At 40.4% G+C, this 24,678-nt stretch overlaps 2 long non-coding RNA genes across 3 annotated transcripts in view; one reads left to right on the top strand and one right to left on the bottom strand.

Moving 5' to 3' along the window:
• The window catches only part of LOC309667184, a 383,463-nt gene extending 361,773 nt beyond the window's left edge, over positions 1-21,690 (top strand). For both annotated transcript variants that reach the window (XR_014267596.1, XR_014267597.1), the window contains one exon: positions 13,969-21,690. This is a non-coding gene — a long non-coding RNA (uncharacterized lncRNA). The remainder of the gene's footprint in view (positions 1-13,968) is intronic.
• Positions 1-24,678, bottom strand: part of LOC309667247 — a 219,332-nt gene that overhangs the window by 135,911 nt on the left and 58,743 nt on the right. The gene's annotated exons all lie outside the window — the stretch shown is intronic.

Below are 24,678 nucleotides of genomic sequence, written 5' to 3'. Positions count from 1 at the left end.
CCATGTCCCTGTGCTTAAGAAAGAAGCTATTATGGGAGCTTTGAGCCAAAGCAGTAACAGTAAAGAAATGATTTAAAACCAGGAGCAGGAAAAGAGAAGGAGTGACAGCTCTCCTGAACGCTATGAAGGTGAGCAGAACTCCCCTGATGGAAGCAGCTTATTATGTTCAGGCAAAACCGCATGCTGTTCAGTGAAAAGCTCTCTTTATTTTTGGCATTTGCAAATGAGCCCATGGAAAATATTGACTCACTGAAAACATAGCTCAATCAAGTATCTTTTCTGTAAAAGAAGAATACGGAGGAAAGGTTAGTATGTCTCACAACCCCTAATATGGCTCCATCTTTCCAAGTTCATGAACCTAGGTTGCTACAACATCAAAGCCAACTAGGCAAGAAGGGAAATTTTTTTTTTTTTAAATAAGTTTCTTGGTGGCTTTAGAGGAAACATCTGAATTACTGCATTGATGAAACATTTTACTTTTTTTTTAAAATTAATTCATTAATTAATTAATTTAGTTTTGGCTGTGTTGGGTCTTTGTTTCTGTGTGAGGGCTTTCTCTAGTTGCGGCAAGCGGGGGCCACTCTTCATCGCGGTGCCCGGGCCTCTCACTATCGCGGCCTCTCTTGTTGCAGAGCACAGGCTCCAGACGCGCAGGCTCAGTAGTTGTGGCTCACGGGCCTAGTTGCTCCGCGGCATGTGGGATCTTCCCAGACCAGGGCTCGAACCCGTGTCCCCTGCATTGGCAGGCAGATTCTCAACCACTGCGCCACCAGGGAAGCCCAAGAAGGGAAATATTTAAAAGCTAGCTGTCTCTCCTATGTACCACTATACTAACGCGTATGATTTTTTAAAAACTGGTTTTACTGAATTAAATGAACTGACCTTGAGAGACCATAATTTCAATTTTGGGTCATCTCCGAGACAGCTAAGCCACTTTGTGGGTGACACTACTGTCTGTCATTTACTGTCTATCAATGTCTCAGTCACCCAGGCTCACAATCTGAGCTTTACATATTGGCCATCCATTCAAACACCATCCACTGAAAAACCATTATCTGTCAGACACTGTCCTAGGGCCTGATCTGCAGCACTTTATTTTCCTTTGAACCCTATCATAAATCAGTCCTTCCCTCACGTTCTCAGTTTTGTTTTTCCTGTCTAGTCCCATGGACTCCACCATCCACTCCAATCCTTTAATGAATCTATTACTGCAAAAGCTCTACCCTAAATTTTCAGGTTTGCATATGCTTAATCTTTGAGTTTATTCTGTGTGCCACTGCCATTTGTTTGCATGATTCATTTTCACTGCCATAACTCTATTGTCTATGAGCTCAGTTGAAAAGTTCCTTTTTCTGGGATTGAAACTTTCTTATCATCTAACCCCTCCTCATGGTAATAACTTTATTTCCCAAGGCTCTTCACTATGTTCTATACCCGCCATGCTCTTTTGCACACTGGCATTTTGCTCAGGTTGGTTTCCCTACCCTCTTGCCAAGCTCCAGACCTCCCCTAACATCCCTTTTCCTTTCATTGCAATCTCTCCTGTAACATTTGTTATTTCTACTCCATATTCTACCTTGTCTTACTTTCTAGTTTTTAAACCTTTGTTGTTTTCCCAGAAAAATTATCTTCTTCTGAGAGGTAGATTCTGGATCTTTTATTCATTTTGTCTCACTGTGTTCAGTGCATAGTAGGTGGTCAAGAAATGCTTAGCAAATGGAATGATTTCTCTATAACAACTGGAAATTATTAGATTAGATTTCTCTAATCTCAACTAGAGATGTTCATCATGGTCATTAAACCCCCAAGGGAGCACCTTTTAGAAAGACTAGATGTCATTCTACTCAAGAAAGGAAAGATTCAATTTAAGAATGTTCCTAATATGTACTAGAAAATGTTGAATCCTTCATGTTGTAAAAGCCACCTTTAGAGGATTACATGATTGTTAATGTAACAGAAAAAGCTTATACTTGATTTTCATTTGTAACAGGAAGGTCAGGTTACTGCAACATCTTCTGTGTTGTTATGACATGTTAATACTGGACAGCCTGACCTCTTACTCTAGCTTAATAATTTTATTTTCTCTAATAACACGGTCTCTATAATGGTGAATTATGATATTTAGAAATGTTTTGAACACTGCCTGGTATAAAGTGGGTAATTCTGACCACCAAGGACACTTCTCTGCACTAACATAAAAGATCGTAAGACAGTTGCCCTTTGCCATCATCCCAGCTGACTTTGGAGAGCATAGTGACACAGCAAACAAGCTTTCCTTCATGGGACTTGTTAAATGTGTATCTTGCCTATATCTGAGTGTCTCCATTACTGATATTGCCTCAGCCTCCTGGGACTCGGGAGAAAGGGGAGAGAGAGGATGATTCGGTTAGTATTTCCAGCTTCACATACAAGTGGTTGCTTTAGAGACACATTTATTTCTGAAGTCGTCTCCTGAAGAAAAAATAGATAGCATAATTAATTAGATATCTTAGGAAAAACATAGGATATTTAGGAACTAACCTTTTTAAGGGTGTTTGTTCTGTTACCACTTGTGTCTATTATATATTTCATACTTGGTATGACTACCTTTAATTATAGGCAGCCTTCAAATTTACAAAGGTTACCTTCCACAGATAAGGAAGTTAACATAGACTGAACACCTGGTACTGCACTGGGATTTACAAAAATGGTCCACAGTGAAAGGTAGGAAAAGCTACGAGCAGAAAAGGCTGAAACTGCCCCAATTCAGTTTTTCTGCCATCTTGACTAGATGGTCTGTTTTGCATAACTAGCATGTTCTGTGTTTTCTCAGCATTAGCAACCAGGAAAATCTTTGCAACCTGCATTTTCTAGCATTCGTGAGAAGTATTCCCTGTTTGGTGAGCTTTAATGACATGCTTGTGCAAGGCTTCAAAGGGTACGCAAGATAGGAGGGGCCTTCCTCCCACTCCTGCACCCTCTTCTTGGGGGCGATGGCAGGAGGGGGCTCACCTCTCTCCCTGAGCACTGCCCGTGCCAAACTAGAGCAATAGAGGTAGATATTTGACACAACCGAGAAAAGGGACCGTGTAATAATGATGTCCTGGCATTATGCTGAAAGAAGTAGTCATATTGTAAGAAATACTGGTGTGTCTACCTATAAATATTTTACTGCAAAGTACCTGAAGAACCTGCCCTCAGCCTTCCCAGCTCTTTGAGAAGGAGGTGGGAAGTGAAGACGGAGTAACATAACTGAAATCCAATACCCTGAGGTGGAGAGATGAAAAGCGTGTCTGGTATTTTCGCTATGAACATCTTTGCTGCAAGCTTTTTTCCTGCACAACTAATTGGCCATAAGACAATTTTGCTGTAAAAGATAAAATAATGAAGGACTTCCTGGTGGCGCAGCGGTTAAGAATCACCTGCCAATGCAGGGGACATGGATTTGAGCCCGGGTCCGGGAAGATCCCACATGCCGCAGAGCAACTAAGCCCGTGCGCCACAACTACTGAGCCTGCACTCTAGAGCCCGGGAGCCACAACTACTGAGCCCGCGTGCCTAGAGCCCGTGCTCCGCAACAAGAGAAGCCACCGCAATGAGAAGCCCACGCACCACAAGAAGAGTAGCCCCTGCTCGCCACAACTAGAGAAAGCCCACACATGGCAACGAAGACCCAACGCAGCCAAATAAATAAATTTTTTAAAATATATAAAATAATGAAAATAAAATAGAAGAGAGACATTAAAAAGGACGTAACAAAACATGAAAAATTGATAATGAAAATTTCAAAAGATCTTATTGTGAAAAATGAAAATACAAAAAATATTTGAATACACTTAAAATATATGTAGATTCATGATTATAGTTGTATTCAAGTATATCTTAGGAAAGCAATGATACTTCCTCTCTCAAAGTTGATCATTAAGGATTCAGGATCTAACGATAGATGTAAGTTCTTTACAATATTAAAAAATCTGCTTTAAGTCTCTTTAGATTTCCCTGAAGTAAAATGAGCAGAGGAGGGACGCTGCTGTTTTTTATCTGTATGTAACGTGTATAATTGGTAGTACGTATCTGGACTACATTTAAACGCTCCATCACATGCCCTGTCCCTATATTTCACCAAATCGTCTAAGCCAGATTCTGTGCCAAATACCAAAATTCTGTCTACACGATGGTCTCCACTGTCAAATAGCAAAAAATTTTCACCATTTTCAAGAAACTTGTACTTATCAGGAATCAGTAACCATTTCTTTTTTGGATTATAGGAGGAGCTTGATTCTTCTTTTGCCCCCAACTTCTAATATTGTGTGATAAATTGGGTAAAGGTGGCATTGGAGGGCAAGCTGCTGTGTCGAAATCAGCCAAAGAATCAGTAATTAATGCTCTTGAAGACTGTTGTGAATTACTAGCTGCCTCTTATATAGTTTTTATAGTTCTGTAAACTTTTGGTTTTAATGGGTGAGAGGGATTTGCTCACTGAAGGATTTGCAAACTGATATGTTATTTTCTTCTAGTCTAATGGAGTATGCAGGCTGGCTTTACACTAGTATTTCACAATTCCAGTACGTTTTCTTATCACTGTGTTTTTATTAAGTCGATATAAGTAGTTGTTATCCACTATTGGAAGACTGTCATGTCTCCTCGTCACTGTCTTGACCATTATGAGGCCTAAAATGTATACAATATAAAAAATGGGAGTACTGTATTTATGAAGACATGAAACCAAACTGTCAATCAGTTGCAACCAGACTGTCAAACCAAACTGTCAAACCAGTTATCTTCTCTTTTACAGCAAAATTGCCTTATGGCCAATTGGTTGTGTGGTGAAACTGCTTATGGCAAAGATTCTCACCGTAAGGATACCTAGAACCAGTGAACAGGTGGTCTGGACTATCAGGGGAGATGAACAAGAGGGAAGGAGACAGAGAAGGAGAAAATCCTTGACACTGAGCTGAAATGACATCACTTTGGAGTGATGGGCAATTTAAGAGGAAAAATACAAAGTTGTTTTGCTCCACCCTCTAACTAGATGTAATCTTGTTTATCTAATAGTATCATCTCCTGTCTGGCAATGTATTCTCCATCCCTTCCAAACATCAAGGTATCAAAAATACACACACAAAAAGAGAAACACAACTCATAAAGTGGCCGGTCACTGGAAGACACAATCTATGAATGAAACGTATGCATTTTCCACAGATGCACCTGGGTGGTATTTCACTCACAGCACTACCTCTTCTTTCCTTTCCTGATGCCATCGCTCAGAACCCACTCCTCTTCATGACCCCTTTCAGGAGCTCTATACTCTACCTTGCACACTTCCACTATGGCAGTAGTTGTATGCTGAGGGGTCCCAGAGGAGCCGTGTGTGGAGGAGAGTCTACCCATTCTCTCCTAATCGTTTCTACCTTGCTGTTCCTCTGCACCCTCAAAGTCTACAGGTTCTGCAAAGTCTTTAAGACGTAGAAAAGTCATGTATTCTTTCTTCTAAAAATGTTTATTTCAGAAAATGTATGTTTAAAACTCTCTTACCTGCTCTGTAGGCTGCCTGGGGAGATGAGCAAATAAAAAAGTGGAAAACATACCAGAAAAACTCAACAGACAAGGGCAATAGCAGCAACAGCTTAGTTCTGCAGAAGCTGCTAGTTGTGAAGTTTTTCGTGGCTCTGTCTCTCGATGGGGGCCTGAATTGCTTTCTGATGTCTGTCTGAATTAACCCCTGGTTATTGAAAGTCAAGACCCATTTGCATGAGTCAAGAAAGAAGTTATTCTCCTGAAATTGTGGCGACCTTCAACCATGCAGGAGCTGCCCAGAGTTTCTGGTGAGGTGAGAACACTGATTTTCCTGCTGCTTGTACAGCTCACCTTTTCACACTCCAGAAAACCTGGCAGAAAACATGTTGGTGCTCAGGATCAAGTGACTGAATTAAGGTTTCCATGACTCCCTACCTACTTTTGATGCCATTTTCTATCACTGGTGTAAGTGGAGAAAAAACTATGTGGAGAGAAAGCTGTGTGACAAAGAGGGTGTTCTAGCTTGACTCATATGATGTGAAAAATGACCAAGGATTGCATTTAACTCTGCTTTATAAATCCCATATTAATTTTCAAATGTGTATTCTACCCAAATGACGGTACTTGAAAAATAAAATTTGCCCTCTAAACCATTTTGGAAGCTATTTCCTTCTGATATTAAACGCTGGAAGACAGAATAGAATAGACTAGTAGATGACACCCACTTACGTCTGGGCTGGTACCCACTTACCTCTGTGTGACCATGAGCAAGCTATTTAACCACCTTATGCCTCTGTTTTACCATCCATAACATGAAGAGAATAATAAATTCTACTTCATAAAATTAGTGTGAGGATTAAATTAGTTAATCCATAGCAATCCAGTAAGAACAGTGCTTAGGACATGTAAACATTCAAAAACTATTAATTTATTTGAAGGAAATCTGAGACCCATTGGGGCAGAGGTGGCAACATGATTTTTGGATCTTCCCAGATGCCACGTAAAAAAGAAATTACTAGATAGCAAGATAAAAAACCCATGAACAACCCAAAAAGGTGACAAAGTATCCCCATCTGGGATAATCTGGGAACAGATTACCAAGAGCCACAAGACCTAGATGTTTTTGGCTTCCATGTCGGGAGAAGCAGAGGGAAACAGCAGATGTCTCTCAGACCTGAGAATAGGGGAGTCCCCACACCGTCAACAGACATTCGCTAAAAGTGCAGAATGCCCATTTGAGAAACTGAGAGAGACTGTGCCCAATCCAATAGTAGTGCAAACAGCCTGCGGATAAAGACCGGAGGGCCTGGAACGGACCAGCCCCCATGAGCTCTCAACATGGACTAGTCATGACTCCATTTATAACAGAAGTGAAACAATAAGATATGAATAAAAATTGAGGACCGAGACAATAGAGATGAGGGAAAGAGAAGGTCCAGATAAAAATGGGGGAGGAAAAAGAGCTAGAAAATCTCAACAACAACAAAAAAATCTGCCAATTTTTTTTAACACTATACAAGAACATGAAGAGAATCTGTGCAGTTATTAACTCTGTCTTGAAGCTTACTTCTTTTTAAACATTCAGGAAAACTAAATTTACATTAAAATGAGCAATAGTAAGTTAAATACTATATACACATTTAGAAGCAAAAAATTATACTATTTCAAAAATCTTTTAAAACTTGAGAATATAATACAAGAGATAAATGAACAACATAAGTCAGAATGGGAAAAATTTAGACATGAAGTGACAGAACTCAAAAAAATGATTAGAAATAAAAAATAATTTTTTTCTTTTTAAAAATTTTTTTGATTCTTAAAATTATAGTTGTGTATAGTATTTTACAAGTGTACTGCATAGTGATTCACATTTTTAAAGGTTATACTCCATTTATAGTTATTATAAAATATTGGCTATATTCTCTGTGTTGTACAATATGTCCTTGTAGCTTATTTATTTTATACATAATAGTTTATACCCTTAATCCTCTACCCCTATATTGCCACTCCCCACCTTTCCTCTCCTCGCTGGTAACCACTAGTTTGTTATCTCTATCTGTGAGTCTGTTTCTTTTTTGTTATATTCACTAGTTTATTTTTTAGATTCCACATATGTGATATAATCCAGTATTTGTCCTTCTCTGTTTGACTATTTTACTTAGCATAATACCCTCCTGTCCATCCATATTGTTGCAAAACACAAATTTCGTTCTTCTTTATGTCTGAGTAGTGTTCCACTGTGTGTGTGTATACATATATATACACACATACACACATCTTCTTTATTCATTCTCTGTTGATGGACAGTTGGGTGAAAAGCTAAAAGCTTTTCCTCTAAAATTAAGAACAAGACAAGCATGCCCACTCTTGCCACTTCTATTTAACATAGTATTGGAAGTCCTAGCCACAACAATCAGACGTAAAAAATAAATAAAAGCTGTCCAAATTGGAATGGAGGAAGTAAAACTGTCACTATTTGCAGGCGACAAGATACTATATATAGAAAACCCTAAAAAACCACTCCACAGACACAAAAAAAACTATTAGAATCAACAAATGAATTCAGTAAAGTTGCAGGATACAAAGTTAATATACAGAAATCTGTTGCTTTTCTATACACTAATAATGAACTATCAGAAAGAGAAGTCAAGAAAACAATCCCATTTACAATTGCATCAAAAAGAAAGTACCTTGGAATACACTTAACCAAGAAGGTGAAAGACCTATACTCTGAAAACTATAAGACATTGGTAAAGGAAATTCAAGACAGTGCAAATAAATGGAAAGATATCCCTTGTTCATAGATTGGAAGAATTAATATTGTTAATTTGTCTATACTACCGAAAGCAATCTACTTATTTAACACAATCCCTATCAAAATACCCTTGACATTTTTCATGGAATTATAACAAATAAAGCTAAAATTTACATGGGACCATAAAAGACTCTGAACAGCCAAGGCAATCTATAGAAAAAAGAACAAAACTTGAGGTATCATGCTCCCTGACTTCAGACTACACTGAAAAGCTACAGTAATTAAAACAATATAGTACTGGCACAAAAACAGACACATAATCAGATCAGCTTCTCTTAAATCCATTGTTCACAAAGCTGTGCTACTTGAGCCTCTATTCTGTTTCCTGATGGTCGCTAGCTTGAGCTTGAACCCAAACCAGCATTTCTCCTTAAGGATTGTACCTCTCTTCCTCCACTCTGACAACAATAGCAAACACCTCTCAAATTATTCTAGATAAGTTTTCTAGGCTCCACACTATAATAACTCAGAATTAAACTCCCTGGGCTCTTTGGGGGCTGCTCACAGGATCTGTCTTTGAATCTTGTGAGACTTGGCCATGAATAATCTAACGGATCCTTTCGCTCAGTAGTTGCCCAACTCACCACTGTGCTGCAGCGTCAAGTCCAATGTGGTCACAGAGATGCACCCAGCAGGCCCGGAGGAAGCTGGCCAGCGTTTCATTTTCCAGCTGGATGATTTGGATCCTCATGCATCACATCCCTCCTGCCGGGCAATTTGCATAGCACCATGGAGCTCTGGTTATTTTTTTTAAAGCCTTTTGGATATCCTCAGGAGCTGCTGTGGAAGTTTCAGCTGCACAGGAGATGAGTCTGAAACATCAGAAATAAAAATACAGGTTGAATGACTAGAAAAATCCAGACTCTAGTTCTTGACCTGGTAATAGTGTAGAGGGAATCGTGAAAGTGTTAAGTGGGGGCAGTGATTCTAATCTAAAAGGAAAGCTTTCTTCTTTATTTCCCATGGCCTTGAAGCTGTAGTTAAGGAACAACTTTGAAATGAATTGCTTTGGTTATACGATTGCATTCTTCTTATGTGCTTGGCCAAGACACCGGCTGGTCATTCAGAGTTCTAGTAGGTGCTGGAGAGGGCACAGAGGAAGGAAGGAAATTAACATTTATTACATGCCCAACACTGTGCTAGACACTTCCCCTTTACAGATGGGGTCACTGGGACTCAGACAAGTTACCTCATTGCCGTGCTTTATAATGTCAGAGCCAGGTGCAAGTGCAAAGCCTATATTCTTTCCATAACAGCATTTTCTACTCTTAAGGAATTTTAGAGGCTCATGCTTGACCAGCTCTGCCCAAGCACCCTAAGCCTCCATCTTAAATGTGAGCAAATAACCTCAGATCATCAAAACTTAAGGAAAAGCAACCACAACAAACCATGTGAAAGTGTTAATAAAACTCAGAGGAAAGGTGAATCTCGGAGACAAATAAAACTTCCCTAAAATTTACCAGTATCCTCAGAAAAATAAGATTCATGCAATGCATGAATAAATGCCATAAAAAGAACTTTCAGAGAACTAACTAGAATTCTTAGAAATTAAAATTGTGACGACAGAAATGAAAGGCTCAGAAGAAGACTTACGAGATAATGTTCAGGCAGCCCCCAAAAAGTAGAACAAAAAGACAGCAATAGGAAAGAAAATACAATAGAATTAGAGGATCATGCAGGAGATCCCCAAATCTTTAAAATACGAGTTCTAGGGCTTCCCTGGTGGCGCAGTGATTGAGAATCTGCCTGCCAATGCAGGGGACACGGGTTCGAGCCCTGGTCTGGGAAGATCCCACATGCCGCGGAGCGACTAAGCCCGTGAGCCACAATTGCTGAGCCTGCGCGTCTGGAGCCTGTGCTCCGCAACGGGAGAGGCCACGATAGTGAGAGGCCCGCGCACCGCGATGAAGAGTGGCCCCCGCTTGCCGCAACTAGAGAAAGCCCTCACACAGAAACGAAGACCCAACACAGCCATAAATAAATAAATAAATAAATAAATAAATAAATAAATAAATAAATAAATAAATAAAAAAAATTTAAAATACGAGTTCTATAATGGGAGAGCAAAGAAAATAGAGGAAACTAATTTTTAAAAATGTGTCAGAACTAAAGGTCAGGAGTTTCATAACGGGAAGTGTCCCCGGAGTGTCCAGCCCCAGGGGTGGAAACAGACCTCCCCTGAGGCACGTCAAGAACCCACTCTCTGACACAAAATGGAACGTGTTAGATCCGGATAAAGAAGAATGTCTGCAGTTAGCAACACCTACCACAGTGTGCCTATCGTTATTACAGGTGTTGCTGGGTCCTAAAAATAGGTATGAAATGTAATTTTACCCTCAGAGAAGTTTCTCTTGCAACAGAGATGCTAGCAGAGAGCCGGAAGAAACAAGGAGAGACTGGTAATCATCAGGTGGGGAAGGGCAGTGCTAGCAACAAGTGTTTCATTTCAGTTGCAACAGAACTCCAGCTCCAAACAGAAAGAGCACAAAGGGAAGTTCTGGCCCGTGTGACTGGCAAGTCCGGGGGTGGGGGGGCGCTGCCATGAGCACAGTATGAGGCAGGAACTCGGGTGCCATCAGGATCTGTCTCTCTTGCTGTATCTCAACTCTGCCTTCTCTGTGTGATAGCTTCATTCCACAGGTAGAGTCTCTTGATATGGTGGAGAGATGGCTGAGGGCATCTATAAGCCTACATTCTCACAACGTATGATTCAAGGGGGAGAGACCTTCTATGTCCTGGTGTCCTTAGAGCAAATCTCACGGAAGACCGTAATTGGCTCTGCTTCATTCCACTAAATTACTGTGCTGGGCGAGTGGCTAGTCTGATTAACCGTCATAGGTCAAGTGCATCTCACTGTGATGAAGAGACGTCATTGACAGCCCCACTTGGACCACCTGGACAGGGGAAGTCAACTTTGACAAAGAAAAGAATGCTGCTGGGGAAACAGTATATATCTACCAGGGAAGAAGAGGTGAGGCTACAGACAATATGTAAGGTACAAATGTAAGTAATGACAATGTAAGAGAGATTTGTTTTTATTAACAATTCCCTGCAGCTCTGCTCGATATTTCAATGGAGCACCACAGTGGCTCTAACCTGTCCCCTCCTCTACAGCTTTTAGAAGTTGGGTTCTCTCCCGTATCTCTCTCCCTAACTGCGACTGCTCCAACCAGCAGACTGTGGAGGAGGACAGAAAGGATAAAGAGTTGCCATGTGGGGAGTCGATGTTGCATAACTGAGAATAGTCTTTCTCAGGTTATCCTTCAGAAGCATTCAGTTGCTCAGAAAAGAATTAAGTACCCACTCTGTGCTCAGGATGGCCATAGGCACTGAAGATACCAACGAGAGCAAAGGAACAGTTTCTGTCTTCGAAGGTCTTAAACTTTAGTTGGGGGTTGCTATGGACTGAATGTTTGTGCTCCCCAAATTTGTATGCTGAAGCCCTAATCCCTAATGTGACTGTATCTGAAGGTGAGGCCTTTGGGAGTTAATTAGGTCATGAAGGTGAAGCCCTCGCGATCATTCATGAGTAAGAAGGGATACAAGAGAAATTCTCTCTGTCTGTCTGTCTCTCTGTGTGTCTCACTGAGCGGTTATATCTTCTGCATGTGAAGTTACAATAAACCAGGAGGAGGGCTCTCACCAGACATCGAATCTGCCAGCACCTTGATCTTGGACTTCCTAGTCTCCAGAACTGTGAGAAATAAATGATGTTTGTTGTTTAAGTCACCCATTCTATGGTAATTTTTATTGCAACCCAGACTGACTAAGACAGGCATGAAAAACGTGTACAGAAAACTAGAAATCAATTTGAAGAAATTTATAGAACTGTGGCCAGTGTTCCATAGCCTATAACTAAGTAAGGGCTCTTGTCAGTGGGAAGACTGAGAGACGTTATGCTTCCTGGGGAGCTGGTGTGCCGAGCGTTGCCTGCTACCAGTGCCCAGCTCTGGGGCATCGGTTGAAGTTACGCAGTGTTTGACAACGCCCCTAGAATATTTCGCTTTTATTGCAGATACAGCATATCTGTAAAGCTACAATTCATCTGTGTATTTTACTCCTTTCAGTAAAATCTATCCCCCTTCTGAATTTCTACCTTGAAAGCCTGTCAAAAGGGGAAGAGACCATCTCTGCCCTAGTCTTCTTGTGTCAAATCTCATGCATGGAGGTTAAGATGGAGACTCTGGGGCTTCCCTGGTGGCGCAGTGGTTGAGAGTCTACCTGCCAATGCAGGGGACACGGGTTCGAGCCCTGGTCTGGGAAGATCCCACATGCCGTGGAGCAGCTGGACCCGTGAGCCACAATCACTGAGCCTGCGCATCTGGAGCCTGTGCTCCACAACGAGAGAGGCCGCAATAGTGAGAGGCCCGCGCACCGCGATGAAGAGTGGTCCCCGCTTGCCACAACTAGAGAAAGCCCTCGCACAGAAACGAAGACCCAACACAGCCATAAATAAATAAATAAATACTTAAAAAAAAAAAAAAAAAAAAAAAAAGATGGAGATTCTGCAGGCTGAATGCCTGGCTCTAATCCCGGCTTTATCACTCAGTTGCTGTGTCAGTCTGAGCAAGACAATAATTTCCCCGTGCCTCACCTGTGAAAGATAGATAATAGTATCTACCCTTAGGGCTGTTATGAATATTAATTAATGTAAATAAAATGACAGAATCACACATGGCTAATAGCTGACACTGTATATTAGCTAGTATGATGATTTTCCCAATTATTCCAACAGTACAGTGATTCTCTCAGTCTTTTTGAATGACTATATATATACATATTTTATTGAGTTCTGTCATGCCCTCTTTCACAATATCTCTGTCTTGCATTTAATAAACTTTTATTTACCATATAACATGTTCTAGCCAAACTGTGGAGATTAAAAAACAGAACCCTCTTATGAGACACTTCCTCTCCATTCCTATGACTACAGCTATGAAGTTTGGACTGCCATAATCAGATCAGCTTCTCTAAAATCCATTGTTTACAAAGCCATCCTACTCAAGTCTATTATGTTTCCTGATGATCACTAGCTTGAACTTGAACCCAAACCAGCATTTCTCCCTGAGAATTCTACCTCTCCTTCCACCACTCTGACAACAATGCTGGTCCGATGCTGTCTCCCAGCCATCAGTAAGCATACCATGCTTCTTTCTTTCTTTTTTTCCCTTTCTCTTCAATTAGATTCTAAAATTCCTTAAGAGTAGACAGTGCTGTTATGGAAAGAATATGGGCTTTGCACTTGCACCTGGCTCTGACATTATAAAGCACGGCAATGAGGTAACTTGTCTGAGTCCCAGTGACCCCATCTGTAAAGGGGAAGTGTCTAGCACAGTGTTGGGCATGTAATAAATGTTAATTTCCTTCCTTCCTCTGTGCCCTCTCCAGCACCTACTAGAACTCTGAATGACCAGCCGGTGTCTTGGCCAAGCACATAAGAAGAATGCAATCGTATAACCAAAGCAATTCATTTCAAAGTTGTTCCTTAACTACAGCTTCAAGGCCATGGGAAATAAAGAAGAAAGCTTTCCTTTTAGATTAGAATCACTGCCCCCACTTAACACTTTCACGATTCCCTCTACACTATTACCAGGTCAAGAACTAGAGTCTGGATTTTTCTAGTCATTCATCCTGTATTTTTATTTCTGATGTTTCAGACTCATCTCCTGTGCAGCTGAAACTTCCACAGCAGCTCCTGAGGATATCCAAAAGGCTTTAAAAAAAATAACCAGAGCTCCATGGTGCTGTGCAAATTGCCCGGCAGGAGGGATGTGATGCATGAGGATTCAAATCATCCAGCTGGAAAATGAAGCGCTGGCCAGCTTCCTCCGGGCCTGCTGGGTGCATCTCTGTGACCACATTGGATTTGACGCTGCAGCGCAATGGTGAGTTGGGCAACTACTGGGCGAAAGGATCCGTTAGATTATTCATGGCCAAGTCTCACAAGGTTCAAAGACTTCGATCCTGTGAGCAGTCACCAAAGAGCCCAGGGAGTTTAATTCTGAGTTATTATAGTGTGGAGCCTAGAAAACTTATCTAGAAAAATTTGAGGAGTGTTTGCTATTTTATTAATATGAGCCAGAAATGCCAAAAGAAATACCTTTCTGAGATGTATTTTCATGAGCTGAAAAGACCAGATATGAGGCTCAAGGGAGGAATTCTTTGAATCGAATATATTGAGCATCATATTAAAACGTATATACAGTAATTTTAGCATATATTGATGTAAAAATGTATTTTGTATCTTACCTCATGTAACAACCTTGATAGAAAGTATTACGGAATAACAACATGACACATAGATGGACATAACATGTCAGTTACTCTTGAATTAGCCTTACTTGAAGTTACTGAGAATAAATGACACAACATCTGATGTTTTACTCTAGATGTTATTCTACAGAAGAGGTCCTTTCACTTAACATAACCCAAATTCAGGGTCATACCATTCACAGGGAGACTATATAAGAATTTTTTTACATATACACACTATTATATATAAAACAGATAACTAATAAGGACTACTGTATAGCACAGGGAACTCTTCTCAATACTCTTGTAATGATCTACATGGGAAAAGAATCTAAAAAAGAGTGGATATACGTATATGTATAACGGATTCACTTTGCTGTGCAGCAGAAACTAAAACGACACTGTAAATCAACTATACTCCAATAAAAATGAGAAGAATAGATTTTTTTTCATTTAACGATAAATCTATTTTATCGTAAAAGGAGATTCAGGAGTGAATCCTATGAAGGCAGCGTTGAGTGACAAAAGCAAGTGCTAGAGGACATCAGAAGACAGGATATCCTTTCCAAAAAGCAACTAAACTTAAACAATATATCCTTTAGGCCTATGCATGATAAAAGGCCTGAGGATGACAGATAATGACAAACTTCAGGAAAGTAGCTCCTGTGCATTGGAGCCAGGGACTGGAGCACGCGGGTTGGTCTAAGTCATTAGCAATGTTCCAGGGTTTGTGTGGGGCTGTGCGCTCACAAGGGCTCACTCTGTTATTGGATAAATAAACAAAGGCATTAAAATGAGACTGTGCAGGAGCCCGATAGTGACAAATGTGTTTCAAACTAAGAATTTGGATCAACCCAATTCAGTACACCTGAGGTTCATTTATAAAAAACTTTAATTTTTTTATGAAATAATTCAGGAGGAAGGCACAGGGATTATATATTTTTTAAGTTCAGAAAAAGTTGTCAAAGTTAGCTACACACATCTCCATCACTAGCTCTGAAATCGTATCAGTGAGGTAGAAGATAATTCTCCTCAAAGCAGCCAGACCTGGACCCACACCCTGTAGTGGGGGGTGGAGGTGGGGAGGGGCTGGGAGGGAGAAGAGGAGGATAAAGTAAGAGAGAAATGAAGTCTGTCCTTATAGATAGGAAAGTGTCCAGAATACAAAGGCACAAATCGAAAAGATCCATTGGTTGACAGTGGTCTCATCGGCAAGGCCATTGCATAAGACATACATCTAACATGAATATGCAGTTATTTACTGAACACCTATTACGTATGCTAGGAAAGAGATATGGTACCCTCTCAAAGAGGCTTACAGCCTGATGGTAAAAGGCCTAACAGATTATCAGGTTCAAAGAGATCATTACCTTCCCCCGTCCGAGAAAAGAAATAGGGAATAAATGGTGAACATATCAGCAAGTGACTCTCAGCAAGTGATATTTGTTTGGCATAAAGACACCAGACAGATGTCTGGGAAACTTGATTCCATTTCCCAGAGCAAAATAACCACCTTTTCCCCCTGCTGGTCACAGGTCTTTCTCCCCCGTAGTTTGGAGGCACAAACTGAGCCACAAGGCTGATAGAACGCTCTTTGAAACGTGCACTTTCCTCTTCATGTCTATAGGATTTGTGTAGCTCACATCACTGGGCACCTGCTCTAGCCAAGGCGTAGAGTTGTAGATGAAGGCTTTCCAACAGGCATTGAATGAATATGGAGCCCGTTTTCTTTGTTTCTTTGTTTTTTGTTTTTCTGGAGACTACTGTCAACTAAAGCAGTTTTTAAAATCCAGTCTGTCTGATTTCATTCCAGCCAGTCACAGCATACCCCTTGTGAACATTTAGGTTTGATTTTGATTTGTGATGCCTTGCTAGGAGCATCTGTCCTTGCCGCTTGTGGGTACCCTCCCCCTTCGGTTTGTCATATATACTACTTAGGATCGGGCCTGATGGACCTCTGTAACCAGCACTTTTCTGTTCACACACGGCATCTTTACTGGAACCGCAATCTGTTTTGCAATAAAACTTACTTTCTGGTATTTACTGACTTTAGCCTGAAAACCAATTCCAGTAATGAGGCTGAAACCATGGCATGATTGATTTAGAGGGGCTGATGTTAGCTGCTTAGATCGGCACGTTCTAGGGACCTTACATGAAATAATTTTTCTACCAACTGCCATCACTTTATGGAAGGTGAAAAGCAAGGTCCACAGAAGCCCTCTGACATACTTCCAACTTTCGATTATTCATGGTAATGAAGAGCAGGCAGGCTGCCCTGCAGTTCCCAGTGGAGCATCAAGTCCTGATGGCCTAGAAATAACAGCAGTCTCTGGGTCCGTGTACCCAGAGGTCAGTTAGGCATTTGTCAGGGGTACTTTCTGCATTTCTCCAGGGTAGTAGGTGGGAGCTTAGAGTAGTAGCCACTGCTGAACTACCCATTCATCCCCACTGGCCTCCAAAGATGTCAAGATTCTAAAGGGCGCTCCAACAACCACTTGGAGTTCCAGCATGGATGCAGCCCAGATCGTCTGCTCTGCGGAAACACCCTGGCATCTTGGATGCCTGGCAGCCCTGGCATCCAATCCTATCCAAGGGAGGCCTTCCTCCATCCTCTTCTGCAGCCTTCCTCTCAAGGGGAGGCAGACCCACTGACGATGGAGGCCCTGAGGAGTGGTGGAGCAGCTAGCGGCGGGGAGAACCTGCTGTGTGAGGTGGGGCTCAGAAGGTCAGGGATGCAGCTGGCGAAGGGGATAGCTGGGTCATCCCAAAGGGAACGAGTCTGCTGGCTGCGTCCCTGGGGGAAGATGTGGAGAAAGTACTTTCTCTTCACTTGCTTTTGCTTCTTATTTTGTAGTGTCTCAAAGCACTGTCGTGGCCCAGGACATGGAGCTAGCACACTTATTTAAGGATTCCTATTTTTGTTTTCTTTTGGAAAAACCATGAAAAAGGTTTTGTGTCCCACAGTGGGTTGGATGTTGGGACAGATGCGTAAAAACCACTCAGTGGATTCAGGAAAGACACTGTGCCTGGGAGTGAATAACATGCCAAGAGGTGGTCCTAGATTTCAAATAAAAATTGAGGAAAACACTTTTTCAAGTGAAAGCTTATGGGAAACATCCTATTAATTAGTGCAAATGAACAAAGTGATCTGGGTCATTGACAGTGAATTAGCAATGCCATCTAAGCTTGCACAGGCATGTTTTCCATTGATCGTTTGATCCTAAAATGACCCTTGTCAAGTACGATCGACAAGGTAACAGAGAGGTCGTGTGACTTGCCCAGGTCACACAGCCAAGGAGAGAGGCCTGGGGAGGCAGTCTACATGGTGAAAGGGCACTGGTTAAGAATCAGAAGATCTGTTTTCTGATTTGAACGAACTAATTAATTGTGCACAGTAAGCAAGTAAATCACTTAACTGCTCAAGAGTTTCCTCACTCATAAAATGAGGAAGTTTGTGAGAAGATTAGTTGTCCTCAACCCTATTGGCACTTGAGATCTTTCCTCCCCACTAGAGATTTTTTTTAAATTTTTTATTGGAGTATAGTTGCTTTAGAATGTTGTGTTAGTTTCTGCTGTACACCAAAATGAATCAGCTATACGTATACATATATCCCCTCTTTTCTGGATTTCCTTCCCATTTAGGTCACTGCAGAGCACTGAGTAGAGTTTCCTGTGCTATACGGTAGGTTCTCATTAGTTATCTATTTTATACATAGTATCAATAGTGTACATATGTCAATCCCAATTCATCCCAACCCCCCCTTTCCCCCTTGGTATCCATATGTTTGTCCTCTATGTCTGTGGTTCTATTTCTGCTTTGTAAATAAGATCATCTATACCAATTTTTTCAGATTCCACATATATGCGTTAATATACGATATTTGTTTTTCTTTTTCTGACTTACTTCACTCTGTGTGACAGTCTCTAGGTCTATCCACATCTCTACAAATGACCCAATTTTGTTCCTTTTAATGGCTGAGTAATATTCCATTGCAAATATGTACCACATCTACTTTATCCATTCCTCTGTTGATGGGCATTCAGGTTGTTTCCATGACCTGGCTATTGTAAATAGTGCTGCAATGAACATTGGGGTGCATGTGTCTTTTTGAATTATGGTTTTCTCTGGGTATATGCCCAGTAATATTTTTAAAAATATTAAATCCCAGACATTAGACTTGACCCTGGATCGATTGAATCTAAATCTTTGTGTGCTGAACCCTTAAACATTGTTTGTTTGTTTGCTGGTTTGTTTGCTTCCAAGCTGCCCAGGAAAACTCCCGAATTGGATGATTTTTGAGGTGACTTCCAGCTCTTACATTTGACATTAATCTGTTTCCCAAGCCCCCTATTTAGGGCCAGGTACTTTTATTTACTTATTTATTTTTTGGGGGGGTGGTATAGTTGTTTTACAATACTGTCTTAGTTTCCACTGTACAGTGAAGTGGAGTTCCCTGTGCTATACAGCGGGTTCTCATTAGTTATCTATTTTATACATATTAGTGTATATATGTCAGTCCCAGTCTCCCAAATCATCCTACCCCTCCTTTCCCCCCTTGGTGTTCATATGTTTGTTCTCTACATCTGTGTCTCTATTTCTGCCTTGCAAACTGGTTCATGTGTACCATTTTTCTAGATTCCACATATATGCATTAATATACAATATTTGTTTTTCTCTTTCTGACTTACTTCACTCTGTAAGACAGTCTCTAGGTCCATCCACTTCTCTGCAAATGGCCCAATTTCATTCCTTTTTATGGCTGAGTAATATTCCATTGTATATATGTACCACATCTTCTTTATCCATTCATCTGTCGAAGGACATTTAGGTATCTTCCATGTCCTGGCTATTGTAAATAGTGCTGCAACGAACATTGGGGTGCCTGTGTCTTTTTGAATTATGGTTTTCTGTGGGTACATGCCCAGTAGTGGGATGGCTGGGTCATATGGTAATTCTATTTTTAGTTTTTTAAGGAACCTCCATACTATTCTCCGTAGTGGCTGTATCAATTTACATTCCCACCAACAGCACAAGAGGGTTCCTTTTTCTCCACACCCTCTCCAGCGTTTATTGTTTGTAGATTTTATTGATGATGGCCCTTCTGACGGGTGTGAGGTGATACCTCATGGTAGTTTTGATTTGCATTTCTCTAATTATTAGGGATGTTGAGCATCTTTTCATGTGCCTCTTAGGGCCAGGTATTTTTAAGTCCGTCTGCTTCTCATTGTGTCAGTTCCTACAATGTGAAAACTTGGTGAGAGACTCAGTGGACTTGTTTACTCACAAAGCAAAAATGGGACAGGAATGCTTGGATGCTGGTGCTTACCCCATGCTATTATTTCCTCTAATATCCCAAAGGCTTCTGAAAATGTCAATCCCATGTAAAGTAAGAACTCACCTATGTAAGAGGAAAACAGTAAATTTTTGCTGAAACATAATATCAGTTTAAGGAAAAGTCAAAACAGAGCAAGGAACAACTGTCATTTTTAGTTATAAGTATGTATTGAAAATTTTCTGGCAAGAAGGATGATCTCTAGGAAGAAATAGAACTTAAAATGGTGCCAGCTCATTGAGGGAAGAAATATTAATCCTCACATCCCTAGGAACACTAGTGTTTTCAACAAGAAACTAATAGTAATTTTAAGGATATATAAATTTGATTTGTAACTTATTGAAAATGCTAAAAGCCCGGGGAACATTTCATTGTTGTACTTTTTCTCAACACGCGAATTTTAACCGTCTGGCATTATTTGCTAGATATCAACAAGAACATTTTCTGAATGGAAGAATATGCCATTTAATGGGGAATCTACATTGTATTTTAAAGTTAGCACATAATTTGCTGGTCGGAAGGGAGCTCTTTTTGTGCTCTATTTTTAACATATAGTAATTACACAGATACTGGTAAACGTGCTTTAAGCATTGAAAAAAAAAAAGCAGTGTTTCTTGAAATGTGTTTCTTGGAATACTGTTTCCATCGGGGAGGAAAAGTTTTTCTGAGTAGCTGTGGGAAAATCTTGAATAAGTTATACAGGTTACTTTACAGCAAGTCTACTCCGTCTGTACAATACTAACGCTCCTTGGACATCTCCAGTGATGAAAATGCAATGCACTGTTTTCTGATCTCAGAACCATTTTTCTTTTGTGAAGTATCCTACAGGCTTGGGATACTTAGAACAACTTTGGAAAACAATGAACTAGAACTAGAAAGATGGATCCCTCATAATACTTATATGGAATTTTTCCATTGTAAAGCATCTATGTTGAATTTTGATATTAAATGTTTGCATAAGGTTACAAAGATTAGAGCAGAATAAGTCATTCTCTGTCTACTTCCAATGTATTGAATGTCTTCCACAGAAACTCTCAGAGGTGATAACCCTAAACACCTGCTTAACAACTGAGATGTCATGAAGATAGTACAAATCGAGAAACAAAAAGAGCACAGTTTCAGAAGGAATAATGGATGCAGTGAAAGTTATCGGTAAGTCACTTAGCAAGGGGCAGATAAGTCAGCCTCTTATCAGTTAAAGTCAGAAGTAGTGTGCCATCAGAAGACTGAAGGAATACTCAAACACTCGCTTAATTTAGGGAATGATAATTATCTATTCAAAGAATGCTCTGTATTTATACTTAGCTGTAAAACAGTTTTGGGTGATGAAAAATATATTTGTAAAACTAAATTGAAACTCAGTTTTGTTTTGATACCATTACCAGTTTAATTAACGACTACATAAGTGATGAAATTATGGGCAGCATATTTAAAATTAAGATTGCCAACCTAAATGTTCGAGAAATAAACACAATTTATGCTTGTTCAGATTTGGCAGGAAGCATTTGAAGCTGGTCTATGTTTTGCATGCAACTTTTCCCCAGCTCACAGAGTTCTTCCCTGGGGTTAGGAATCACAAGGATGAGTGAAATCTTCAGATAATTCAAAAGTTTAATTTTAGTTCACAGTTCCAATTTCCTCCTGTAGTAAATCATATCACTGCTGCTAAAAAGTAGGAAACATGACTAATTTTGGTTTTGTTATTTTTCCTACTCCTGTTCATACATTAATTTAGTGAGCAATGAAAGTCCATAAAGCAGGGGCACAGGGGAGAGAAGTTTACACACACACACACGAACATCAGGGAAAAAGGTCTACTGGCTGAGCAGTGGTTGCCTGAATTAAACAAAAGAGTACTGGCAAAATTAGAAATCAAAAACAATGTTGACCGACTGAAATGCCCCCTTTTGATGGTATTATTGAAATACCTAATGAAAGAATGCCCACTTTTTATTCACAGACCCGGACTCTTAGGAAAACACACGCACACTACTTAAACTAAGAGAATCAATCAGTTTATATGTGTTAGTAACAATATTCTGTGCGTGGGGGGCTCTGGATCATTCTTTACCTTAAATGAAAGGAATTGGAGGATTCCAGAAGAGCACTCTGAACCCAGAATCATATTGCCAAGCACCAAGTAGGTCTATGGCAATTGTCACTGCGTGGACAAAAGGATGACAAATTGATATTTGTCCGAAATGGGGATGTCCGTTTCAGCGTTAGCCTAGTTCTTATTTTTAGTTGTTCCATTATGCCTGACTTCTTAATTTTGTGAACTTCCAAATACCTCAATCCCTCTAGGACTAGGATCTTTCTTCCCTACCCTCTATCTTGTCTTGCCCCTGCTCCCTACTGATGGAATTCCCTGATGCCAATTGCTTTCCCAGCTACCTGGTTTCCGAGTCCTGCCTACTCCTGCATCCTCTTACATTCTTTCTTCTATCATCCTCTGACCACCGTGTGTACAGCCGATCAAATCCATAGCCACTGATTTCCTGGACACCCCTCTAATGTTCTCCCACTTCCTGCTGGGTCTGGCCCCATAGTTCATCTCTGTGGCTCCAGCTTCTCTGTACACCCCCAACGCTGGAGTTAACTGAACACTTGCAGGGGTCCTGTCCCAAGGTATCGTCATGAATGTGAATTTATTTAAACGAGGTATTTTAAAATAAATACTAATGGGTTGTTCCTCTCCCCCAGCCCCAATGCCATAAGCACCAAGACAAGTGCGTGGACGTACTCATGGTCCATGAAAAGACTCTTCACATACACCCAGGCCATATAGCCAAGGGAGGAGCTCTGTGTAACTGCAGGTTCCTAGAGGTTCTAGCTCAGGATATCTGGTGGGAGGTTTCTGATGCACAGCCAGGCTCAGGAACTCCAGGGCTATGGGTCATATTCTTCACATTGAATTGGCTTCCAGACACCAGCTGTGATTCATCTGACTGAAGCAGCTTGGATCTCAGAGCTGCAGTTTCCATTATATTTTACTTCAGGTATTCTGTTACATCTTAGACTTTCAGAAAAAATTTTGAAAAGAATCTCACTTTCGAATACAAAATGGTGCAAATGCTGTGGTAAACAGTATGCCATTAAAAATCGAATTACCATATGATCCAGCAATTCCACTTCAGGTATATACTCAAAAGAATTGGAAGCGGGGTCTTGAATAGATATTTGTACACCCATGTTCGTAGAAGCACTATTCACAATGGTCAAAAGATGGAGGCAACCCAAATGTCCATGGATGGATAACTGGATTAAAGAGAATGTGGCATAATACAAAAGAACATTATTCAGCCTTAAAAAGGAAGGAATTCTGATATATGCTACCACATGGATGAACCTTGGGGACATGATACAAAGTGAAATTAGCCAGTCATAAAAAGACAAATACTGTATGATTCCATTTATATGAGGTACCTAGAGTAACCAAATTCATAAAGACAGAAAGTATCAATAAAATGGTGGTTCCAGGGCCTGAAGGAAGAGGGGCGTGGGGAGTATTGTTTGATGGGTATAGAGTTTCAGTTTTGCAAAATGGAAAGAGTTCTGGAGATGGATGGTGATGATTGTTATGGCAACAATCTGAATGTACTTAATACTAATGAACTGTATACTTAAAAATGGTTAAGATAGTAAATTTATGATAGTAAATTTAAGATTATAAAAAATGTTAGTGTGTATTTTACTGCAATTAAAAAGAAAATTTAAAGATGCTGCTTACCAAAAAATATTTTTAAATGAGAGAGAAAAAAAATCCCACTTTCCTGGGTTTTGGTTCCTAATTCCAAGATATTGTGTTGCTATATATACAACTTTCAAAGTCAAAATGAACCTTCTAAGCTAAGAGACTATATTGTTGTCAGGTCTTGCTCAAATAGTACGACATTCAATTGAGCAACCGCCATATTCAAGGCACTCTGTTGGGTACTGTTGGGGGCAGGGTACTAGACTGTATAGGAAACAGTCTCGGGCATGGGGAAATTTAAAGTCTACTTGAAGGGATAAAATATATACACTACTAACTACACTGTGGAATTGGAGGCTGTATGAGAGAGAAAATTAAATGCAATGGGAGAACATAGAAGGAAGAGGTCACAGTCAATTTGGGGGATAAGAGATGGCTTCATGGAGAAGGTGACAGCTGATTTGAGCCTTAAAGGCTGGGGAAAATATTCCCAGGCAGAAATGGGGGTGGTCTTTCCAAACAGAAGGAGCAGTCAGTGGAAAAGAGTGGGCAGCATTCTGAGGACAGGGAATTGAAGGCAGTCAGGCACGGAGGGTTGGATCCACTTTTGACCGAATTTGAGGCAGTAAGAAACCGTTAAAGTTTTTTGAGTTAGAAGAATCACAAAAAAATAAAGCTCTTAAAAAAATTTTTAAGGTGTAATCTGCAGCCATTACCTTAGCATGAATTTGAGGAAAGCAGGTGGGCTATCAGCCAGTAAGCTATTACAAAGACTGTGAAAATTGAGACATCCCTGGAATAGAGTGACTGTAGACATCAAAATAAGGGGAGGGGATGAGCTATCATGAGAGGCATCAGAGATAACCTGGAGGGGTGGAGAGAGCACTAGATTGGGAGTCAGGGGTCCTGGGTGTAATCTCAGTTTTACTAGCCCCTTCTTTGTATAAGCTTGAAAGGTCGCTTCACATCTCAGAGCTTCAGGACCTAGAGATTGTCATACTGAGTGAAGTAAGTCAGACAGAGAAAGACAAATACCATATGATATTGCTTATATGTGGACTCTAAAAAAAGGGTACAAATGAACTTAT

This window comes from Balaenoptera physalus (assembly GCF_965194825.1).
Source record: "Balaenoptera physalus genome assembly, chromosome: 9".
In the NCBI taxonomy this organism is placed as follows: Eukaryota; Metazoa; Chordata; class Mammalia; order Artiodactyla; family Balaenopteridae; genus Balaenoptera; species Balaenoptera physalus.
This window is presented reverse-complemented; position numbering and strand designations above follow the sequence as displayed.